Source organism: Chenopodium quinoa, unplaced genomic scaffold (genome assembly GCF_001683475.1).
Source record: "Chenopodium quinoa cultivar QQ74 unplaced genomic scaffold, ASM168347v1, whole genome shotgun sequence".
Taxonomy (NCBI): Eukaryota; Viridiplantae; Streptophyta; class Magnoliopsida; order Caryophyllales; family Amaranthaceae; genus Chenopodium; species Chenopodium quinoa.
The window spans coordinates 5586363-5598758 of NW_018745413.1; the positions used below are offsets into that span (position 1 = coordinate 5586363).

At 36.3% G+C, this 12396-nt stretch overlaps 1 long non-coding RNA gene across 3 annotated transcripts; it reads right to left on the reverse strand.

Annotated features, from left to right (window-relative positions):
• Window positions 1-7531: 7531 nt before the first annotated feature.
• LOC110713396 lies at window positions 7532-10675 on the reverse strand. Of its 3 annotated transcripts, XR_002509909.1 has the most exons (4): window positions 10457-10675; window positions 9613-9699; window positions 8219-8933; window positions 7532-7998 (listed from the first exon to the last, which is right to left on the reverse strand). It is a non-coding gene; the product is annotated as an uncharacterized LOC110713396 (long non-coding RNA). The 3 variants fall into 3 exon arrangements; XR_002509908.1 differs by lacking the exon at window positions 8219-8933; XR_002509907.1 differs by having other exon boundaries at window positions 8219-9699.
• Window positions 10676-12396: the final 1721 nt, after the last annotated feature.

Sequence of the window (12396 nt, forward strand, 5' to 3'; positions counted from 1 at the left end):
GCCTTTTTGCTCATTAAAACTAATCTCGCGCCCGGCCGGGCGCGTCACCGGGCGCCAACCTTAGCTTCTCCCGCCCGGCCGGGCGCGCCTCCGGGCGCCAGCCTTTTTGGCCGGGCGACTCACTTGGGCCACTATTTGGGCTACGATTGGGCTCCAAGTCTTCGGGCCAATCTGGGTTTCCTCTTCCGGTCTTGAATACTCGGTCCAAATGCCCCGGTATCACCAATACCAAGCCCTTAATCACCGGTTCGATGGCTCTAACCGGCCTAGGGCTATAATATCTCGGGAAAATACTCCAAAAGCATTAATCCCTGCAAAAGTCAACCAAATCTACGAAAACACTAGAAAACACCAATAGTAATAAAAGTGGATCTAAAGAGCCAAAAACACTACTAATTACGACCAAGGGACGGGGGTAAAATACTATATAAAATAGACACATCAGCTCAACACCTTATGGATTGCTTGAGTGGTGAAGTTGTGGTTGTCTCAGACAATTTGGTTGACTCTATTACCGGGGTGGTTAATCTGTTTCTAGCTGGTAGATGTCCTATTGAACTAGGTGAGTATATTGCTAGTGCTCCTCTCACACCCCTTGTCAAGCCCGGTGGTGGAATTCGTCCTATAGCTGTGGGTACCGTTTGGTGGCGTCTGGTTTTGAAAGTCGGTGTTGTTATGGTTGGGCAGTCTTTGGGAAGTTACTTTGATGGTCTTCAATTTGGCGTTGGGGTTTCTTCAGGCAGTGAGGCCATTTTTTCATGCTGTGAATCGATTACTTGAGGTTTGTGGATCTGATGTTGGTCTTTCAATGTTGTTGGTGGATTTTCGTAATGCCTTCAATCTAGTTGATCGTGCGGTCATGTTACGTGAGGTCCGTCGTCGTTGTCCGGGTATTTCGCGGTGGGTTGAATTCTGCTACTCTAATCCAGCTAGATTGTATTATGGGGACCACAACTTATGGTCGTCTCAGGGGGTGCAGTAGGGTGATCCCCTTGGTCCTCTACTTTTTGCTTTGGTTTTACAACCCTTGGTGTGTAAAATCAGAGATACTTTTGATGTATGTCTTCAGGCTTGGTATTTAGATGACGACACTATTATTGGTGACACGTTGGTGGTGGGGAAGATTTTGCAACTGATTATGGAGGAAGGGCCTCTTTTTGGGTTAAATCTTCACGTGGAAATAACTGAAGTTTTTTGGCCTACAGAAGACCCCCGAAGCAGGCTTTTAAGTGTCTTTCCACCTAACATTGCTCGACCTTCGCGTGCTGTTAAGTTGCTTAGTGGTCTTGCTAGTTCTGATTTTGGTTTTAGTAACGAGCTTGTGATTCATAGGGTGACCAAGACCATTGCGCTTATGGATAAGGTTGCTATGTTGGATGATCCTCAGTGTGAGCTATTGTTACTTAGGGCTTGTACCGGAGTTTCTAAACTCTACTTTGCGTTGCGTACTTGTCCCCCTAGTACTTTTGACGCGGATCAGCGCACTTTTGACGAGGCTCTTCGATCTTCTTTGGAGCGTATTGTTACTGCTTCAGGACCTGGGTTTGGCGATTGGCAGTGGCGGCTTGCCACTTTACCGTTTGCGTTTGGAGGGCTTGGTGTTTATTCTGCAGGTGATGTTCGACATTATTCTTTTCTTGCTTCTCGGTTGCAGTCTACTGGGTTGCAAACAAAGCTTCTACGGCATGCTGACATTATTGGTCATGGTCGAGCTTTTGAAGACGCTTTGGGTTTGTTTAATGGCGTGGCGGAGTCTGATTTTTTAAGTAATCCTAGTGAGGTCGCTGCCCCAAAACTAATGAAGAAATTGGCAGATATATATTTCACGAAGCTTACCGATTCTGCAGAATCCACCTTTTCATTATCCCCTCGTCTATCAGCATTGTGGAAATCTCAGCAGGGAGATCACACGTCTGCTTGGCTTTGGGCTGTTCTTGTTTCAGGATTAGGTCAGACTATGAATGCAAAGACTTATCGATGTGTATTATGCTGCCGATTGGGTGTTCCGTTGTTCTCTGCCTCGACACCGTGCTCTGCTTGTTCGAGGGTTTTTCCAGGGGATATTTTTGGCGATCACGTGGTGTCGTGTGCTGGTATCGTGGGTATTAAACATAGACATAATGTTGTTCGGGATACCCTAGTTGATGTTTGCTATCGTTCTGGGATTTCAGCAAGGAAAGAGGTTGATATTGGGTTGTCTGGGGGGAACGATGAGGCCCTTAGACCTACTGATGTGTTACTTTATTCTTAGGATCGTGGTCGCGATGTTTGTGTTGATTTGACATGATCTTCTCCTTTGACACATTCAAGGCTATCTGACTTTATTCCTGGACGGGTTGTGGCTGATGCAACTCAGCGGAAGCGGGATAAGTATGAGGCTCGTTGTCAGGCGATTGGATATGGGTTCATTCCCTTCTCCTTTTCTTCGTTTGGTGAATAGAGAAGGAGGTTGTTGCATTGCTTAAGCGAATTCAGAGGTTCTCGACGACGCAAGACATTGGAGCACGTGTTGCAGCTCATATTTTTACTAGGGTAGGCTTTGCTATAGCTAGAGGAGTGGGAGCCCAGATTATAATAATAATAATAATAATAATAATAATAATAATAATAATAATAATAATAATAATAATAATAATAATAATAATAATAATAATAATAATAATAATAATAATAATAATAATAATAATAATAATAATAATAATAATAATAATAATAATAATAACAACAACAACAACAAGTATAATAATCATCATAACAATAATTATGACAATTATAATCATAAATCATAAAAATAATCATAATCATGTTAAAGCATAATAATAATAGCAAGATCCTAGGCATGATACTAACAAGATTAATAACAAACCCTAGCATGTCACAAATCAATAAAGATCAAAGCTTTAACCCTAACATGATACTAGCAATCATATTAGGAAGAGAAATAGGAAGCATCATAACAATCATACTTGATTTAAGGAACTTATTCTTTACCCTAAACATGATACTAGGAAGCAATAAAACATCCTAACATGATACTAGGAATCAAAATAACAATCTAAGCATGATTTCTATATCATAATATCAATTAAACCATTAAAGTACTTACTTGGATGCCTCGTATCTATTTCTAATAACAAAATACACGCGTTAGTAACTTCAAGGAAAATAATAATTAAAACAATTAAATTAAATAATTGAAATAGAGATTTGGGACCAAACCCTCAGAAATTAAAACCTTTCACGTCTAGGGCGAAGACAACTTCGAACTTGGCTAGGTGTGTCTAGTGCTAATGTATGAGGAATTGTGTTTGTAAAAAGCTAGGCTAGAAAGAAAGAGAGAATCAAGAATTTCTTGATTAGAGTTAATAAGAATTGGTGAATGAAAACGGAGTTTTTTAAAACACTATTTACAGAAAATCAACGAAAAAGATAGAAAATCAAAACAGAGTTCTGACGCGTAAAACGAGGATTAGCGCCAAACGCTGACGTTAGCGCCAGGCGCCAAGCGTAGCGCCAGGCGCTACAACTGGCGTTTGGCGCTGACTAAGAAATTGACGCGATTTCTTAAAATCAGATAGAAATTGTCGTACAGGAGGATAAAATCGTATTTTCCTCAAAAAGTTCTTTTATTTTGATTAAAACTCTAAAAAGTCAACAAAAGTCAATTTATCAATGCTAATTGAATTAGGAATGAAAAGAACCTTCTATAAGAATCTAGAAGACTAAAACCATTCCTAATTGCATTAGGAACGATAAATCTACATTAGGCCCTCCTCTAGATCATTGGGCCGCATATAAGGCTCAAACCAGGCCCAGTTCAGTAATTTGGCCATAACTTCCTCAATATTCATCGGAATTGGGCTTATAATATATCGTTGGAAAGCTCTTTTCAAGCTCTATCCAACTACACTACTATTGGACCCATATCATGGACCAACCAAACTGGATTGACTGTTTTCTCAAAATAGGTTTTCAAAAAGAGAGAGGAGAAAAGAAATTAAAACTATCCGCAACACTAAACTTTCCACACTTTCACTTCATTCGATTATGATTCGACGCGAAAGGTACTCATCACTGGGTTTGGTTTTGGGGAGACACAAATGGGTGTCTACAGCCTTGAACACGCTTGATCATAATAATATGATTATTTGATGTCCACGTTAATTATATAATCATTAAGAGGGAGAAATTAATTTAATTATGGTTCAATTATTATATTTAATGTGATTAAACTCTTGGAATTGATTAAATGTGATTTAATTATACTCAAAATAGCCATGAAGAGACCGAAATTTATCCCTAAATTGTTCAAAATTTTTGAACACCCTAATCCTAATTTCGAATTAGTTCAAAATCCTAGCCCTAAAATGTGATTATTGTGCTTGATTTTGATTTAATTCGAATTGTTTTATGCTTCATAATTTAAATCGGATTTATTATACATAAAAATGTTTTGTGTACGAAAAAAAATTCTAGAACTAAAATCTGATGAACTAAAAAATGATATTGAAAATGAAAATAAAAGAAATTCATCAACATATCAGATCTAGCTAACATAAAAGAAGAACGAAACGAATAATAATATATATAAAAAAATAAACGAAAAATCAACTAAACTAGATCTAACACTACAGAAGATCTAAAGGGAAAAATTGTTAAAAAAACGTAAAAGAAAAAGGGAATAAAGCTAATACATCCATTGAAAAAACCCCCAAAACGAAACCGAAAAATACATCATGTTCAAATCTCATAAATTTTTATTTGCAAAAATAAGTTTAAAAACAAAAACATTAACAAGAAAACTAAATGAAAAATCAATTATCATAACTAATGAAGAATTGTATATTTTTTTTTTACAAAAACAAATATTATAATCAATTATAAGATAGTCAGATTTTCATTAAAGACAACAAAAAAATGAAAATCTATCAACACTTAAAAACAGGGAAAAAAATTACAAACGCACCTTGACAGTAGATCTTTAAATTTTGATATGCTAGAGTTCTTGAAATTGAAAAAAAACATGAAGGAAATTAAAATTGGGGTGAAAAAGATAAGAGATTAAAGGAGAAGGGAGAAAGAGATGGGTACTCCCAAAAGTAAAATAGAAAGAGATGAGAGGCGAGAGTGGAGAGCGGAGTAGGAAGAATGAGAAAGTGAGAACGTTTTTTTTTAAAGAGTAAGGGTTTTGAACTGGGAATTTTAGGAGACCCGTCTAGATTTATAACAATAGGTCTCTCTGATTTCTCAAATAAAAAAATTGAAAAACAAGAGACCTGTTATTTAGAAGGACGAGTCTCTCTTTCTACCTTGTGATCGGTTTTCTTAAATAACGGGTCTTTTTGATAATTTGAGAGGCATGTTAATGAAGATAACAGGTCTCTCTTTTCACAAAGTCCACTTATGTTGTTAACGGGTCTCTTAGTTTGGGTCTCTACGAGCATTTTTGTAGTAGTGATAACATATCCTAGCATGTCACTAAACAATAAATATAAAAGCATTAGCCCTAACATGATACTAACATGATATTATAAATAGGAAGCATCCTAAACATGATACTAAAAACATACATGATATTAGAAATTTTAGTTATTGCTAAACATGATACTAGGAATCATAAAGATACCCTAACATGATACTAGGAATTAAAATAATCAAATCATGCTTTCTATATCAAAATAATAATTAAAGTAATTACGTACTTGGATGCCTCATATCTCTTTTTAATAACAAAATACGCACGTTAATAACTACAAGGAAAATAATAAATAATAAATCTAATCAAAGAATTGAAATAGGATTTGGGACCAAACCCTCAGAAATTATAAATTTTTCATGTCTAGGGCGAAAACAACTTCGAACATGGCTAGGTGTGTCCAGAACTAATGTATGTGGAATTTTGTGAGAGGGAAGGTTTAGAAAAAGAATAGAGAGAGAAAGCTTCTAGCTTTTAAAGAGAGTATAGAGAGATATGATGGTTGAATGATGATTCTGAATGAATGAAAACGGGGAGATACGAACCCTATTTATAAGAAAAAATAGTCCTGAAACAAATCAATCCTATTCGGAATAAAATACCTCTTGTTTCCAATGACAGGAGTTAGCGCCTAACGACAAGATTAGTGCCAGGCGGCAGCTGGTAGCGCCAGGAGACAACTATTAGCTCCAGGTGACAGCTTTGTCTCGCACTAAGTCAAAATTAAAATGCACTTTCCGCGTTGATCAGATGAAAATCATGTTTGTGTCAAATAATATATTTTATTCAAAATAAACTCTTTAAAAATCTAATTATTAATCCTTAATCTCATTAGAATTTAAAAGTACTTTCTAGATTATTCTAGAAGATCAAAATCAATCCTAATAACTTTAGGAATAATAATTAATAGGTCCTCCTCTAGATCATTGGGCCACATATAAAAATCATTTCGGGCCCAGTTTAATATTTTGGCCATAACTTCCTCATTATTCATCGGAATTGGGCTTATAATATATCGTTGGAAAGATTTTTTGAAACCCAATCCAACTACACTATTATTAGACCCTTATCATGGACCAAACTAAATTAGGCTGACTATTTTCATAAATAGAGTGTAAAAAGAAATATTTTCAAAAATAGGTTGAAAGATATTTTAATACTACCTCCGTTTAGAGGTGATCGTTTGCGGGCTTGGACGGGAAACGGGTCGGGCCTATACTTCATTTTTTGTCCAACGGGCTAATTGTAGCTGACCCGGGCCCTTTTATGCGGGCTTGATAAATTGTCCAAGCTCGCTCTATTAACAGGTCGGGCTTGTCCGCAGGCCTAAAATATTTGTTTTACATATATCTAACACTAATTTTTTTTTTTTTTTTTTATCATTTACATATGTTAATATTATTTCGATTTAGTTATCTTAAGAAAATTTTGATCACTAATGATACTAGAAAAAAACATATTTAACTTGTGACATATGTTAGTGAAAAAAAAGGAAAGAATGAACTTATTTAATACAAGTATAATGATTAAATATAAAATTGAAATAAATAGTTGTAGCTAATAATAGGTTAGAGTCTAATATAGTCTTTTTGTATTTATTTTCTAAAATATACTAAATAATCAACTAACTAAAAAATCATTAAACTATTACTTTTTGAAATAAACGGGCTGGGTGGGCTAACCCACGGTACATATTGTCTTGTCCGTGTCCGCCCATTTATATTAACGGGTCGAGCGTAGCCCGCCCAAATTTTCAATTTTTTTCAAAATGGTTGTCCAAGCCCGCTTATTTTGCGGGTCGGGTTGGGCGGGTTTAGCGGGTTGACCCGTCCATGAACAGCTCTACCTCCGTTATAGGTTATATGCAGCGATTTGACATAAATCAGAGAGGGAAAATGTCGAATCGTTGCACATAAACTGTAACAGAGGTAGTTAAAAGAACCACATCACTAGCCTTTTCACACTTTCTCTTCGTTCGATAATCAAATAACGTGAAAGATGTTCATCACTGGGTTTTATTTTGGGGAAACACATTTGGGTGTCTACAATAACAAATCCTAGCATGTCACTAAACAATAAAAATCGAAGCTTTAGCTTTGTAGATACCCAAATGTATCTCCCCAAAACCAAATAATTCAAACTACACAAAAGCTGACTTTGTCTCTAGAGACCACCAAATTCAAAAACAGAAAGAGCAAAGTAGCAGTCAGCGCAATTACAACACACAACATTATTAACAGTAGACAGCAGTAGCATCTAGCCAGCTAGCAGGTCAACAAATAGCGATAGCAGCAAACGATAGTAGCATTCAGCAGTAACAGTGACAGCAGCAACAACAATAATTGCAGGGAGCTCCGAACTTTTCAATCTTGGAAAAAAAAAACGTTTATCTAAGTGAATCTTGTACTCCGTAGTATCTATCTATCTATCTCCCCAAACACCGACAGCTACAAAATATGCAAATGTGTTTCTCGTGACATCATTACTTGCTACTCCAATCCTTCTTCTTGATCCATTTGATCCTATATATGTGAGAAAGCATCATATATCAAATAACCAAAAATATACCATTCATGAAAATCATTAAAAGTATCACATGAGTTTTTATCAATTAGTATTGAGGCCAAGAATATATATATATATATATATATATATATATACATAAGCACATTCTTATAAACTACTACTTATATAATTCACACATATATATAAACTTGAATATAGATACAATCGCATTATTACCTTCAAATTAAAGAGCAAATGATACGTCAACCATTCAATGAAACAACATAAACCCCATCAAATTAGTTACCATCAAATTAGTTATAAGGCAGCAAGGTACAATGAACCAGACTGATCGAACACCACTAGGCTTCCAAATCCCTGATCAGCGAACGTCTCATAGTTGGTGTTCAGTGTGTTGAAAAGGGGGAAATCTGTGGTGTATAATGCAGGATTTTCGTTATATCCTAAGTTAAATGAGAACCTGCCACTCGAGTAATTCTTTCTAAAAAACTTGCAATGAGTCGGTTGCCTTAATTCGGCATCTGTGTAGGCAAAAGAGTGTCAGTTGGCTCATTAAAGCTTTGCCAAAGTACAGCAGACGCTCGATCCATCAGCACGAAGTTTCCAGTGTCGAGTATAGTTGTAGAGGCAAGTGTCACTCCTGCTGCTGCTGCCAGCCAACAACCTAGCTCTCCATACCTCGCGCCCACTTGGGTCAGTAAGTATCAAGCTTCTTGTAGTAAGTTCTACTTTTGAACCCCTGGGTACTGGAATGTCTCTGTTGGCAGAGCAAGTTATGGTACTTTCGGGTATTTTATTGAACCATATGGCTAACAGAAAACTTCCAGACTCAATCTTCTGAAACCCGAAAGCAAAGTCTTTGGAGGGAGATACCCAAGGCAAAGAGATATCCCTAGCAATGAGGGATGAGCCCAAGGTTATGCTGTTATAACTTTGAGCCGAGATAACGAACCACATTAGAAAAGAAAAACAGATATAACAAGGTAATTTTATTGATAAACCATGGTGATACTATTGTTATTACAGCAGAAAAAAAAAAACGCAGCAAGCTTTGTTTATTTTAGCTCTGCTTTATTAATTAAAGCATGTTGTTCATGGTACATATCATATATAGTGGGTATGGACAACCCATTTATGAAAGTTAAACTTTATAAAAGTATGTAGATGTATGTCATTTTTCAAGTCTAATGAAAATTAAGGCTCAAAATTGTTTTCAGAAGGTTGGACCAATTTTAAAAATTGCGTCATTCTAAATTGACTTTGCTCGAAGAATATTACGTTTGGAATTTGGAAAGTTGATAAATTTGTCGAAGAAGATCAGTTGAAATTTAGAAAAAGAAGTTATCACTCACAAATTGGAAATATGACAGTTCTGTCTGGTGGTGTTTGATCAGTCTGGTTCACTGTCCACAGATTTCCTCCCTAAATGTAAGCTCCTCAACCTATTTCCCAAGCTGCCTTATAAAAGAAATACACTATGATGCCAATAGTATCCCTCCCCTCCCAAGGTTAATCTATTACACCTATCTAAGTGGTTAAGTTATTAGTAAAACTTAAGAAAAGGACCAGTTTCATAAGATAAAGTAATGTTTTTTGTTTGAGCACTGTACCAATAGAGGGAAATGCAAACTTGAAGATACAACAGCAGTGGCAGATCCAATATTTCGGATCTAGTGAGTCACCCTGAATTTGATGACCTGTAAAAGTATAAAAAAAATTTTGAATCCATCATTTCGGAGCTTCGTGGCATTATCAAAAACCCGACGAGCTTTCTCTAATAAACCAAAACTCACATACATGTAAAGCAAATTGTTATGAGAAAACCCATCATTTAAAAACCTAAATTTGACAACATGGGCATGAATTTGCTTGCCTTCTAAAATCCAATTATCAATGCGACAAGCGCTAACAAGAGAAGGATACGTGAAATTGTTAGGCAAAACAGAGTCCTGCAACATTCGTAAGTACAAAATCAAGCATTCCCTATCCAAATAGCATTGCAAACAAGTAAATAACCCTTGATTAAGGTGTTGTATATAGAAGCATCTGGTTGGGGCATTTTATCAAACAGTTGGTGGGCATAAACCAAATCACCAGATTCCAACAAAGCATAAAACTTGATAGCTCTACCCATTACATCAAAGTATGAAACAATAAGTCTAATCACCAACTAATCAAGACTACAAAGTAGCAATTTTACCAAATAAAGTTCAATTCAATTCAACATTTCAACACCCCAATGAACATATTGAACAACCTTGTCAAAGAACTGTCAAGATTATGAAATTATAAAAGACTAAAATTATAATTAATTAAGTAATAACACAATAATGAGCAACAAATCAACAATTCAGTTCAATTTAAACAATTAAATGACTGAAATTATACATAATTAAAATTAAAACTAAATAACAAATTAAATAGTTCATAATTTAAATTTTGATACAATAATACCTTGCTCAGTTGCTCTACTTTAATCGGTGTTCACTTACTCACTCGGTCACTCCGGTCGGTGGTGGTAGGCGGTGTGGCGGCACGGTAGGCAGGAGAGTGAGGACTGGTGGTCACAGATCTACAGACTACAACAAAAAGGTGCGCTGGTGCCTGGTTATCGTCATAAATGGTGGCTGATTGTAGGCGTCGCGTGCGCCTACGTTAAAAGCATGTTGTGAATATGCTTGGCACTCATAGGGAGTGGGAATTGACATAATACGATTAGGGACAAATAAAGTAGGGAGCCGCCAACAAGTTTTTAAGGAACTTGTAAACCGTTCACGGATCATAAAAAGGCGACCACGATAGGGGACAACGATAGGCAACAACGATTGACCCGTGAAGGTTACACCCCATTCATAATCTATGAGATTACTAACTCCATATGGTTCGGAACCACGAAAGGAGGATTAGGGATGATGGTACGAAGTGAGTCATGGAGTCTCATTCGCCCGTATTGGCCTCTACTCGATTCTTATATTGAAAAGCATTCCTGTGATCTCAAAGGCATACAAACAAAGATTCAATTTGCTCCAAACTATTATTTAACTAAATTGGTTTAAAATTAATGCACACATAATTCTAAAAATTTGGTGATCACTTCAATTAACAATAAGATTAAAAGGGATCCTAAACCGGTCGTCCAAATTATCTTATTAGTCGTGATTTTCAATTACATATTCCCTTTAACATGCAATATGGTGATCAATAAATAATAGAATAAACATTAATATTAAAACCAATTTAATCATAATTCCAACAACATAAAAAATCGTAGAAAAATAACAATAGTAAAAAGAGCATGATCCTTACTTTGAATATGTTTGTTTGCAACTACAAAATAATAAACGAGTTAGTAACTTCAAGGAAATAATAAAACAATGACTAAATTAAATTAAATTAAACTAAAGTTGATTTTGGGGCCAAACCCTCAAACGATTCTACCTTTCACGCCTTGGCTTAAGGACAGAACCTCGAGTAAAATATGGACTCCTTTGAGTGCTTGAAGAAGGAATTTTGAAGTGAAAAGGGTAGGCTAGTGTTTAGGTTAATAGCATAGAGGAGAGAAAATAAGAATAATAAAATTATCATTGCCCCATACATCAGAAATGAGGGGGTATTTATAGGGAAATGTGGTGAGGGAGCACACGGAACCCTAAAATGATAAAAACCCTAAATATCCCGTGACACGGTCAGACTGTACCGTCAGACGGTACAAGTTCTCGTGACACGGTCAGTTTTGGAGTGACGCGGGAAATTTTCAGAAAACGGAACGGAAAACGCGTTAAGGGTTTACGCGGAAAGGACACGGAATTTCCCGTGTCACGGCAGACCTCCCGTGTCACGGGGAGTCTCACCGTCAGACGGGAAGAATTCCCGTGACACGGTCAAGCTGTACCGTGACACGGTCAGTTCCAGTCCATTTTTCCGTCTTAATTCATTTTTAACTCTAATTTCTTTCGGCTTTTTAAGTGCCGATTGATAATTTCGGGCTTTTTTCTGACTTTTATTATTCGGGCTAAAATAAGAAAATAATAAAATAAAAATAAAAAATTTGGGCCCAAAATAATAAATAATAAAATAATAAAAAAAGGTTTGGGCTTAAAATTAATTAACAAGTTTGGGCTAAAATTAAAACTATGCTTTTACCAAACACCAAGACTGATCCATGGACCTTTCAAAAACATGAATTTAATAAAATACGATTTTTCAAGCACTCTCGGGATTAAATACTAAACCCGACCAATAGTGGCGGTGAAAGGTTATTTATCATCGGGTTTGGTTTCGGGGAGACATTTTTAGGTGTCTACACTGATGCTTACTTCGGCACTGGTACGATGCCTGGTGGTCGCCGATCGAAATGATGTGAGAGAGACACAGAGGGAGTAAGGTTTGTGTCG